General features: G+C 38.0%; 2 long non-coding RNA genes and 1 other non-coding gene across 3 annotated transcripts; all 3 read right to left on the bottom strand.

The window, feature by feature from the left end:
• Positions 1-1,529: 1,529 nt before the first annotated feature.
• LOC141700587 (small nucleolar RNA R71) lies at positions 1,530-1,636 on the bottom strand. The gene has a single exon (XR_012566435.1). It is a non-coding gene; the product is annotated as a small nucleolar RNA R71 (small nucleolar RNA).
• Positions 1,637-10,445: 8,809 nt separating this feature from the next.
• On the bottom strand, positions 10,446-11,542 carry LOC141700584 (uncharacterized). Its single transcript, XR_012566432.1, has 3 exons — positions 11,261-11,542; positions 10,750-11,180; positions 10,446-10,595 (listed from the first exon to the last, which is right to left on the bottom strand). It is a non-coding gene; the product is annotated as an uncharacterized LOC141700584 (long non-coding RNA).
• Positions 11,539-12,446, bottom strand: LOC141700585 (uncharacterized). Its single transcript, XR_012566433.1, has 3 exons — positions 12,336-12,446; positions 11,773-11,945; positions 11,539-11,605 (listed from the first exon to the last, which is right to left on the bottom strand). It is a non-coding gene; the product is annotated as an uncharacterized LOC141700585 (long non-coding RNA).
• Positions 12,447-12,905: the final 459 nt, after the last annotated feature.

The raw sequence follows: 12,905 nt of genomic DNA, 5'->3' as shown, positions 1-12,905 counted from the left end.
AATGAGCTATAGAACACAATATTTGAGTGAGAAATGAAGGAGATACAGCAGTTTTAGTGTGCTGGTTCTGTTTTGGCCGAGAGCAATGGAAATGGGGGAGGAAATGCTTTTACTTTCTTGTGTTGGTGGAATAATGTGGTGGATAATGATGGGTTGTCTTGATATTTTGCTAGGTTAATAATAAACAAAGGAGTTAGTGGAAGATGATCTCACCATTTGCCATGTGTTGGTGATTTGTGGTGAGATGAGATCATCCCTAGTTAACTATATAATTAACTAGTCATTCCTTCCTAACTATCATTTGGTTTCTTGTTTGATCAACCATCCACTTGCCTTGCCACTTGCAAAGGTATTTACAAGAGTCGTTATTCATTTCTTTGTCCGGTTATCACTCAATCTCGTTGATCATTTGGTTAAATACCTTAATGGTTTTATTGATAAAATCTTCTTGGTATTTTTAATACCTAAATTAATTCTCCTTTATAATCCTTGAATTTAAAATCCTTCATCTTAATATTAATTCCTTAAATCCCTTAATGTCTGGTGGAAATCTCGGGGAAAAATAAAAGTGCTCGTTTTCAAAATCCGACAGCTTTTACATAAACTTATTTTCTTTATGGAATACTAATACGATCTTAGAATTTCCATAACAGTACGTCTATATATCGTGGTCTGATAATTTTTCTTAATCAACATTGTCAGCAAAAGTTACTATTCATCCGGGTGTCAAAAATCTCCAAAAATTGGGGTTATTACATTAACCAAAGCCAACCTCTGTGGGAATGAACTAGAAAAGATTCTATACTACTTGCGAACTCGTATACTTGCGTGTATTATTAGCGCGTGTTTAGCGACTAACAATTTTTTGGTGCCGCTTTCGGGGACTGGAGTGTTAATTTATAGTTTACGTGCTTTCCATCAGTGGTCGTTAAAGTTCATTGACTCGAACATTGTTACTTATTTGTTTCCTTGCATTATTTCAGTTACTCTAGCGAGGGTGTATGCATACGCGTTCGCGTACTTGTAAGATAACACTGGATAAAGCCGAGGAAGAACTTGTGGTGGTTCGAAGGGAAATTGTTGATGAAGAAAAGAAGGTAGAAGAAGAAGAGAAAATCGAGGAACCAGCTTTAGTAGAGATGGGTGATCAAACAGAAAATCCTAAGGCTTTGATGGACTATTCTCAGCCTAAGATAAATGACATTCAGTCAAGCATCATCAGGCCAGCCATCAGGAAAAATACTTTTGAGATAAAGTCAAGCACGATTCAGATGATACAGATCTCAGTTTAGTTTGGAGGTTCTCCTATTGAAGACCCCAACATGCACATCAGGGATTTCATCGAGATCTACGACACTTTCAAATTCAATGATGTGATTGAAGATGCTATCAAGCTACGACTTTTCCCATTCTCTCTGAGGGACAAAGCTAAGTGTTGGTTACATTCTCTACCAGCAGTGTCTATCACCACTTGGGAAGATCTTGCTCAAAAGTTTGTCACTAAATTCTTCCCTATGGCAAAGACTGTTGCAATCAGGAATGCTCTTACTCAGTTTGCTCAGCAAACTGGAGAATCTCTGTGTGAGGCTTGGGATCGATATAAGGAGATTCTAAAGAAGTTCCCACACCATGGCATACCCAATTGGATGATTATTAATTGCTTCTATAATAGATTGGGTGCTACTTCTAGACCCATGCTTGATGCAGCATCAGGAGGAGCCTTGTGGGCTAAAAGCTACGATGAATCTTATGAACTTATTGAACTGATGGCTGCTAATGAGTACCAGGATCCTTCCCAGAGACTGACTCAGGAAAAGGTAGCAGGAATTCTGGAGTTGGATGCCGCAACTGCTATAGCTGCCCAACTTAAGGATTTGACGATGAAGGTGGACACTTTGGCTAATTATAGAGTTAATCATATCGCTAGTGTCTGTGAGCTTTGTGCTGGTGCCCATAAGACTAATCAGTGCACAATTTCTAGTGAATCAGCTCAGTTTGTGAGCAACTTTCAGCATTCGCAGCAACCTGTGCCAACTACTTATCATCCCAACAACCGCAATTATCCTAATTTCAGTTGGAGCAACACTTAGAATGTGGTTCAACAGCCTTATCAGCAGTATCCAGCTAAGCAATACAACCCCCTTAGTTTTCAACAACCTCAATATGCACCGAGACAACAACTCCAGCTGCAACAAGCTAATGAAAAATCTGAATTAGAGGAGTTGAAGCTAATGTGCAAAAGTCAAGCCATTTTTATCAAGACCTTGGAAAATCAAATTGGTCAAATTGCCAATGCCTTGCTTAATCGTTATCCTGATACACTACCCAGTGACACTGAAGTGCCAGGAAATGAGGAAGCTAAGGAGCTGGTAAATGCAATCACTTTAAGGTCTGGAAAGGTTGCGAATCCCGAACAAACTCAAGTGTTGACTAAAGAAGCCGAGGCTGAGAAAGAAGTAGAGCAGCGGGAAGTAGAAGTGGAACCAAGGAAGACTACTGTTGAGCACACTCTTCTTGAGGGTAATACAGTGGAGAAATAGATATATCCTCCACCGCCTTTTCCTAAGCGGCTGCAGAAGAAAAAGCTGGACAAGTAATTTGAGAAGTTTCTGGAGGTGTTCAAGAAACTTCATATCAACATACCCTTCACTGAGACTCTTGAGCAGATGCCTAGTTATGCAAAGTTTATGAAAGGTATTCTCTCTCAGAAAGTGAAGCTAGATGATTTAGAGACAGTCGCTCTTACGGAGGAATGCAGTGCTGTGTTGCAACAGAAGTTGCCTCCGAAGGTTAAAGATCCAGGAAGCTTCACTATTCCGTGTACTATTGGAAAAGTGTATTTTGACAGATGCTTATGTGACTTGGGAGCTAGCATCAATCTGATGTCTTTGTCAATCTTCAAGCAGTTGGACTTACCTGATCCAAAACTGACTTATATGACCTTGCAGTTGGCCGACCGTTCTATTACATATCCGTGAGGTATTGTGGAGGATGTCGTGGTAAAGGTTGATAAATTCATCTTCCCTACTGATTTCGTAATTCTTGATTTCGAGGAAGATAAGAAGATTCCCATAATCTTGGGAAGACCTTTCTTGCCTACTAGCCGAACCTTGATAGATGTGCAGAAGGGTGGGCTCACAATGCGAGTGTTGGATTAGGATATAACTTTTAATGTGTTCAATGCTATGAAATTTCCTACGAAAAATGAGGAGTGCATAAAGATGGAGTTGGTCGATTCTGTAGTTACCTCAGAACTGGACCAATTGCTAAGGTTCGATGCCTTAGAAAAAGCCTTATTGGGAAATTCAGATAGCGAAGATGACGAAGGTGAAGAACAATTGCAGTATTTGAATGCTTCTCCCTAGAAGAGGAAGATAGATATGCCTTTCGAATCTCTTGGAATGGAGGAATTGAACAAAGCTCCTAAACGCCTCAAGCCATCTATTGAGGAAGCTCCCACTCTTGAGCTTAAGCATTTACCTGAGCATTTGAGGTTTGCGTTTTTAGGTGATGCATCTACTTTGCTTGTTATCATTTTATTTGACCTTTCAGGTAGTGATGAGGAAAAGCTTCTGAGGATTTTGAGAGAGTTCAAATCGGCAATTGGCTGGACTATAGCAGATATAAAGGGAATCAACCCTTCTTGTTGCATGCATAAAATTCTGCTAGAGGAAGATAGCAAGCCTACGGTCGAGCAACAAAGTTGACTTAATCCAATCATGAAGAAAGTAATGAAGAAGGAAATTCTCAAGTGGCTAGATGCAGGGATCATCTATCATATTTCTGACAGTTCTTGGGTAAGCCCGGTTCAATGTGTGTCAAAGAAAGGTGGTATTACTGCGGTAACAAATGAGAAGAATGAGCTTATTCCTACTAGAACACTCACGGGGTGGAGAGTTTGCATGGACTACAGAAAGCTGAACAAATCCACTAGGAAGGATCACTTCCCTTTGCCCTTCATTGACCAGATGCTTGATAGATTGGCTGGTCATGAGTACTACTATCTGCTGGATGGCTACTGGAGTTACAATCAGATTTGTATCGCTCCAGAATATCAGGAAAAAACAACCTTCACTTGTCCATTTGGTACTTTCTCCTTTAGACGAGTTTCTTTTGGTCTGTGTAGTACACCAGCCACATTTCAGATATGTATGATGGCCATTTTTTTTGATATGATTGGCCAGAACGTGGAGGTGTTCATGGATGACTTTTCAGTATTTGGCGATTCTTTTGATGAATACTTGCAAAATTTTGGACACGTTCTCAAGAGGTGTGTTGAGACCAATTTGGTTCTCAATTGGAAGAAATGTCACTTTATGGTACGACATACCATTATTTTTGGGCACAAGGTTTCTAGTAAAGGTCTTGAGGTGGACAAGGCCAAGGTGGGGGTCATTGAGAATCTTCCTCCACCCATTTCTGTTAAGGGAATTCACAGTTTTCTTGGTCATGCGGGTTTCCACAGGCGTTTCATCAAAGACTTTTCTAAGATTTCGAAGCCATTGTGTAGTTTGCCAGAAAAAGATGTTTCTTTCAAGTTTGATGATGAGTGCCTTACAGCTTTTGAGACATTCAGGAAGAGTTTAATCACGGCACCTATCATAACTGCACCTGATTGCAGCCAACCTTTTGAGATGATGTGTGATGTAAGTGACTATGTAGTTGGAGCAGTTCTTGGACAAAGGAAGAACAACATATTTCATGTGGTTTACTATGCTAGTAAGACCCTAAATGGTGCTCAATTGAATTACACTACTACGGAGAAAATACTTTTGTCTATTGTCTATGGTTTTGAGAAATTTCAATCTTATCTACTTGGGACTAAGGTGACAGTTTTCAATGATCACGTTGCGATTCAATGTCTCGTCTCAAAGAAGGAATCGAAGCCTAGATTGATTAGATGGGTTCTTTTGCTTCAAGAATTTGAACTAGAGCTCAAGGACAAAAAGGGGACTGAAAATCAAGTCGCTGATCATCTCTCGCGCTTAGAAAATCCTTCATTGGATAAGACATTGATAAATGAGTCTTTTCCCGACGAGTAGCTGTTTGGAGTGCAAGAAGAAGAACCATGGTTTGAAGACATTGTGAACTACCTGGTAAGTAATATCATGCCTCCCGATTTATCTTATGCTCAAAGGAAGAAGTTTCTACATGAAGTGAAGTGGTATATGTGGGATGAGCCATTTCTTTTTCGTCAAGGAGCTGACCAAATCATTAGGAGATGTATTCCTTATAGCGAAACGGGGGGGATTTTGCAAGATTGGCACTCAAGGGCTTATGGAGGATATTATGGTGGAGAAAAGACAACAACTCGTGTTCTTCAAGCAGGATTCTTTTGGCCGACATTGTTTAAAGATGCTCACCAGTTCGTTTTGAAATGTGATCGATGTCAACGTGTGGGTAATATGTCTAAGAAGGATGAGATGTCTCTTAATGTGTTTCTAGAGGTTGAGGTCTTCGATGTTTGGGTAATTGACTTGATGGGGCCATTTATCTCATCTTGTAATAATTAGTATATCTTATTGGCAGTTGATTATGTGTCGAAATGGATTGAAGTTAAGGTGTTGCCAACGAACGATGAGAAAGTGGTGCTTAATTTTCTTCACAAGCAGATATTCACAAGGTTTGGAATTCCAAGAGTCATAATCAGTGATGAGGGGTAGCATTTTTGCAATTGCAAGTTCACCGCTATGATGAAAAGGTATAATGTGAACCATCGCATTGCAACGGCTTATCATCCTCAGACAAATGGTCAAGCTAAGGTGTCTAACAGAGAGATCAAGTGCATTTTAGAGAAAGTTGTGTGTTCGTCGAGGAAAGATTGGTCTTTGAAGCTTGATGAAGCTGTTTGGGCATATAGAACAGCATATAAGACTCCATTGAGAATGTCGCTATTTCAGTTGGTTTATGGTAAGGGGTGTCATTTTCCTGTAGAGCTCGAGCATAAGGTATATTGGGCTTTGATAAAATTGAATCTTGACTTGGATATGGTAAAGAAGAGGATGCTTCAATTGAATGAACTCGACGAGTTTCGACTTCAAACTTATGAGAATAATAAAATGTACAAGGAGAAAGTCAAGAGGTGGCATGATAGGGGTCTAGTGCTCAAATCATTTGTGTCGGGGCAACAAGTTCTTTTGTTCAACTATTGTCTCCGTCTGTTTCCTGAAAAGTTGAAGTCAAGATGGTCAGGGCCGTTTATTGTCAAAACTGTGTTTCCACATAGAGCGGTGGAAATTTTTGAGAATGATCTGGGCCAAGCATTCAAGGTAAATGGTTAGAGGTTGAAGCATTACTATGGTGACACGGTAAACCGTGAGGTGGTTAGTACTGTTTTATTGTCCATTTGATCTCGAGATTCTACGTCAAGCTAGCAACGTAAAAGAAGCGCTTCTTGGGAGGCAACCCAAGTTTGTTGTACATTAGTAGGTAAAAAAATCAGAAAAAGAAAAAAATTCAGGGCCAACTATAGAAGCTGGGCGCGCCGCGCTGACCAAGCGTAAGGCCGCGCCGTTTTTTCCAGTAGCCAAGCGCGCCCGCGCAGATTTAGTGCGCGGCCGCACCGGTTTTCCAAAGAGTAAGCGCGCCCACACTGTCCTAGCGCGCGCCCGTGCTGGGTCTCTTATCGAAAAAAATAGCAGTTTACAATGTAATTTCGGGACTTTTAATCAAAAATCAATTCCAACCCAATTTTTACTCTTCCACATCCCATAATTCCCTCTCCCAATCAGTTCCATTATTCCCACAATTCCCATAATTAATTCCCACTTCTATTCCATACTAATTTCTCACCTCTCCACCTATAAATACATACACTTATACACAACTTTTTCACCAATTCACAAATTCTCAAACACAAATATCTCTCAACACTTTACTTTTATTCTCTCTCGTTTAATCCCAATGGCACCCAAGAGACAAAGAACACAAGTAAGCAGCAGCACCACCGATTCTTCATCTGCGGGTGGTGTGAGGCCAAGGTTTTCTACTCCTGAGGCTGAAGAGGAGTATACAAGGCTTCTCCCGAAGCCTATTGCTAAGGAGCGAGGTTTTCTGCCATCAGGGAAGGATGGTAAGCTGTTGGAGATGATTCTTGAGATGGGATGGGTTCCTTTTTGTGAGGCTCCCGCTGATTTGCCCATGAGTATTGTGCGAGAGTTCTATGCTAACGCCAAGGTGGAGAAGAATGGCTTCACGGTGGTTCGAGGGAGGACTGTGAAGTATACTGCAGAGGCTATCGGGACGGTGATTGAGTAGCCTGCAAGGAAGGTGGGTCAGGACACTTGGAACAATAAGACTCCGGAGGACTTTAATTTGGATCTCATCATTGCTACTCTGTGTGTGCCTGAGACTCGGTGGAAGTTCAAGAGGGAAACTACTAATTACTCCACGTTCCCTGCGTCGTGCATGAACAGGTTTGCACGGGTTTGGAACTCGTTATTTGTGCTAATATCATGCCATCTTCGCATGTGCATGAGATTATTGTGGAGCGTGCTCGTCTGCTGTGGGGGATTCTTCAGGGTGATTACATTGATTTGGGGATGGTAATTTATCAGGGGACCTTGAGATTCATGAGAGGAGGTACTACAGGTGCTATTCCATATGCGTCTGTTGTGACGAAGTTGTGCATGGCAGTTGGTGTTCATTGGCCTGCACCTGAACAGCTATAGCTTCCTATACTCATATTGACAGTTCTACGCTGCATAGTATGGTCGAGTGGGGAGGAGGTAAACCCGATCCTAAGGGGCTTGGTTACATATTTGATCATCTGATAAGAGGTGTGCCCCGCGATCAGATGTATGCAGGTGGTACGCAGCAAGCAAGTAAGGCAGCTTGGAGGGCTCAGCTAGGAGATGAAGCTGGTTCGTCATAGCAGTATTAGCATGAGGCAGCAGAGGTTGGAGCTGGTTTGAGTTCGACGCAGTATAGGCATCTAGCGCGGAGGATGGATGCAATGCACGACATCTATAGTCGATTTACACCCGATCTCACCCAAGCACTTGGGACAGCTTTCAGAGCCACCGCTGTTGACATCCAGTGACCATTTTTTGGTGAGGATTATGTGTATCTACCTCCGGACACGCCTGACACTCCACCCGTTGAGGGTGATGATTCTAATTTGCAGTAGGTATGCCTGAATTCCTTACTATTACTTTTACTGAGGACAGTGAATATTTTAAGTTTGGGGGTGGTAGTTAAAGGAATATGTTTTTGTGTGAGTCACATATGGTTGCATGATCATGATAGTTTAGTTTATATAGTTTGCATATTTTGCCATGTAGTTTTTTTATTTATTTTTGGTAGTTAAGGATATATTGTTCATATAGTTTTCATGCATTTGCATTATAACATGATCCCTTAGATGATTTTTTTCGATTAATGGTGATATTAATGATATTGTAGTGATGTCGTATTTAGTAATGTTAAGTCTTGTCGAATTAATTTGCATGCTAGAGACACTGGTATTTCACTAAGTCTTATAGGTTGCTAGAGTGTTAGATCATGGTCATGGTTTGTTTGTTTGTCAAGGTGTAATCGCTTGTTTATATTAGAATTTAGGATATTCTCTTAATAACAAAACACATGGACATTTAGAAATTGGAGAAAATTGGATTTCATTGCTAGTTATGTGGCTAGGTGTCAAATGACTAGTAGTCGGCTCATATTTTTATGAGTAGTCTAGGGTTGAGCGAGATGGAGCGAAGCACACTCGTTCAGAAATTCGTTGAAAAAAAATAGAAAAAAAAATAGAAAAAAAGAAAAAAGAAAAAAGAAAAAAGAAGAATAAGTGTTATATATAATTGATCATGAGTGGGGCTCTTTAGTAATCGAGTTATTAAGTTCTTAAGGGACTTTGTGCCTAGTGACCTAAGGCTTTTATAGTCTGGGATCCGCTAACCTAACGATCACTACATGGATCCTATCGTATAAGTCTTTAGTGGACCTCACTCATTGCATGATCAAATAAGCATACTTGTATTGTTTTATTCTGAATAAAGGCATGAATCTGTATAAAACTCCAATATAAGAATTGAAGTGTTAAAGGTTATTTTGAGTCTTTGAGTCTAGCTTTTTATTTTATTTATAACCTTGTGATTGCCTTGTTGGGTAGTAAGTCATGATTATTGATCTAGTTGCGATAGTATATCTGTAAGCATCTGCACACACGCACGTCTCTAGTTGTAAGTTGATTTGTATGATTTAATTGATCTTTATGCGAGTAACTGCATTTACAGAGGTGTTGCTTGTTGATTGGTTTAGTTATTCTATGGGGATCGTTGCATTCGTTTAGTTGCATTCATGCATTTTTATTTCTTGTTCTTTGAGTCTGTTTATGCTTGAGGACAAGCATCGATTCAAGTTTGGGGGTATGTTGAGTGGCATTTAAGACACTTTATAATGCTCTAATAAGCTTTGAATTGATGCATTGGTACTCAAGTTGTTAAGTGTTTAACGTGTTTTCACACTACACCATATATGGCCTCTAGCAACACCCAAAAAAAGTGTAAAAATATCCAAAAAGTGTTACCTAAAGCAAAAAATTGGGCTATGGTTACACTTTTTAAAAATTTGATGGTGTTGGATTTGCTCGTGCTACAATAGGGTCTATATTAACACTTTTAGAACCTTTAGTAACATAGGTAAAAGTGTAACCAAAGACCCCCTATGGTTACACTTTGAGTATCTATGGTAACACCAAACAGGTGTAACCACAATTCTATTACAACACCCTTAAACCTTTAGTAACACCAAAAAAACATGTTACAATAAACTCTTTTGCAACATTATTTTTGCTATTGTATACAATACTGTAAAACAATTAAATTTTTTTGGTTACAATTTATCGCTTATTGTAACACCTTTTTTTATAAACACTCTAGTCTTGTCTCTAGTGTAACACTCTTGATACATTATAATATTTTTATTGTTTTTTAACATAAAAATTTCATTGATGACACTTTGCAACCTTCAAATCTTAATACATATTTAACTTAATACCATTACTTAAAGTTCAAATTCAACAAATACAAAGTTCCAACTCAATAAAAATAAAACGCTTGGATGCAGGTTCTTCTTGAGAAGTAGACTTTGAGAATTTACTCCTATTTCTAACTTTCACCCGGACATTTAAGGTTTCCAAATATCAGATTTCCTCTCCCTTGTGCTAGCTCCATCATCTGTTCCATTATAATATTATACATAATACATATAAATGTTAAAAAAACAAGAGAAAACACTTTGTGCTAACACTTTTAAAGCTCGAAAAAGTAGAATTTTGTTACAAAACTTTTATGCTGAAATAATAATAACACTTTTATATTAAAATGTGAGGTACAATTTGATAAGATTATAAAAAGAAGAAGCTGTAGATAATTACTAATTGGTTTATAGTCTAAACATCTGTCTACTATTCAATACACGACATTCTTAGGTACTAATCTGTTCTAAAACTTCAAACCTATGTAATTTCTTTAATATTTTGTGGTCAAGTATTTAAACCATAATGCTCCGTCACTTTCAATTTCTCTAAGTTATTCTACAATTCATCCTCCGAAGCCTACAAGACCATATACCAGCAAACTAAAAAATTGATCCTGCTCAGATTGAATTAAAAAAAGAAAATATTAGTCATCTTTATTCCAAGTGATTCATGCATTGACAAAGGAGATAAGGGTGTAGAACTGATCCTTTTTCATGTGAAAATAATAGAAATGTGAGAAAAAAATATATAGGAAAAGAAGAGCATACCAGCCTCAATAAATCTCCATGTTTTTTCTCCTCTACTTCGATAGCTCTATCGAGAATACCACCTGGTGTAGCACTGATGACATTCTTACGAGATGCATATTTAGTATGATTTGAAACATATATGTGTATGTGTTTGGGCGAAAAATTTCAGTACTTTTAGTATACTTAATATCATATCTAATATAGTAAACAAGAAATCCTGGTTTTTTTGTTTAAATAACTTTATAAAGATATTGATCACCGATCTCAACCAAGGATAACCAAAATAACATTACCAAGTTTTTGAACTAATTGAGTATCCATGTTCAACTTGTATGTACTAGATTTTTGAGCAAATCTGGGTTATAATCTTACGATATCTACCTACATGTCGCCTATGACAAATCTCATTATAATTCCCTTTTTATCTTCAAGATTCTTTAGTTTATCACCTGCACCAAAATAAGAAAAAAAGCTGAAGAAACAAATATTGTCATAAAAGAAATATGCACTCAAAAGGGATTTACTTAACCTTGTTGCATCCATGTTCCACGAACAGAGTCTCTTCTCTTTCTACTACTGAAAGCTGTGTTAATACCAATAACCATCAAATACTTTCTTCTCTTTGTCGATTCAACTATACCCACATCATCAGAAATAGGTGTGCCTGTGAGTATAGAATCTTGCACGACCGTTCCTGCAGCTAACTCCATTTCCAAATCAGATATTACTTTATCTAAAGACCTGCACGTAGGCATTTATGGCATGAAAATTTGAACGTACCTGCTTTTTATTATTTTACCAGGAAAAAAAACCTTACTGTGTGATGTATTTTCGGAACTTCCCCGTAAAATTCCTTAGATTCTTTTGCCTTATCCTGATCCAAATAGAAGGATTAGATCGTGAATGAAGTAGCTGAGGAAATTCTGATTGATCAACTGAACAGACAGACAAAAAAAAGAAGAAGAGACTATCTCGATATTCAAAGTGCATCATGTTTTTTAGTATGTATAGAGTTCTTCTTTGTAATTTTAAGGCACTTACCATTCTTGAATCGCAATCTCCTGCAGCTAACTTTAGCTTTTCATCTTCGGACCTAGTTGACCTTAATATTTCCTTTAATTTCTGGCACTGCCCACATTCTACCAACAACTACAAGTCCCATAACATAGATTTTGTGCATATGCCTCGCATACATGAGCTTCCACCAATCCCAACTGATATTAAGTCATGTAACAGTAGCATATGAGAAACTAAAAATCCAAGAAAGTTCCAATTCTTATCATTCATCATATGAGAAAAATAGCAATCACGTATTACTTAAGCACAATTTTCTTAGCAGTTTCATTGATATCTCCATATTCAACACATATTGTGCCTAGTTTTCTATAGCCAGTGGCGTATTCCAACTTGCCTTGATGACATACCCCATTCTTTGGACAAGGGGTATACATATCTATAAAAGTGAGACTGAGTTATATAAAGAAGAAAATCTTGTAATGTGATTAGTACAAAACCCAAGTAGTTACCACGAAACTTTTAAGCACATTAAGTAAATTATCATTTGCCATAACAATAGGTTATAAGGTGAGATTATAAGTTCTTACAATATTGGCTCAAGTTTATTGTACTCAACTGAGACCATGAAGTACTTAGTGTTGAAAAGCTGAACTCATTTCTCCGCAATCTCTTCATTGTCTCTATACCCAACTGTTGCTCTCTAAATTCTCGATAGCAATCTGCATAGCCAACATTCCATAGTTAATTAATCTACATTTTCAACAGCTTCACTTAAATACTCAAACAGAACATCTGTAATAAAAAATACGGTTCACATTACTTCATCAGTAATATTGGCCCCCATAAACACATAACAGTTAATCCTCCATAAACCATCTTTCACCGCATAATTACCCCAAAAATAGTTTACCAAAAGTCTTATTATCTACTTAAACATATACGCTCATAATTAAAGATATATTTCAATCCTAGTACTAAATCAGTACCTACATTTTCAAGGTCTGGAACTGCAAGAACATTTTGGCTAAATCAACATAAGATTCTAAAAAGGTATTCTTATAATCATATTAAAAAATAGTTACATCACAAAATCATGCATTAAACATAATAATAGATATAAAATCAAACAATTATAGCAAATAAATACAAACTTTGGA

Source organism: Apium graveolens, unplaced genomic scaffold (genome assembly GCF_009905375.1).
Source record: "Apium graveolens cultivar Ventura unplaced genomic scaffold, ASM990537v1 ctg253, whole genome shotgun sequence".
Taxonomy (NCBI): domain Eukaryota; kingdom Viridiplantae; phylum Streptophyta; class Magnoliopsida; order Apiales; family Apiaceae; genus Apium; species Apium graveolens.
Note: the sequence above shows the minus strand (reverse complement) of the source record. Positions and strands in the feature narration are given on the sequence as shown.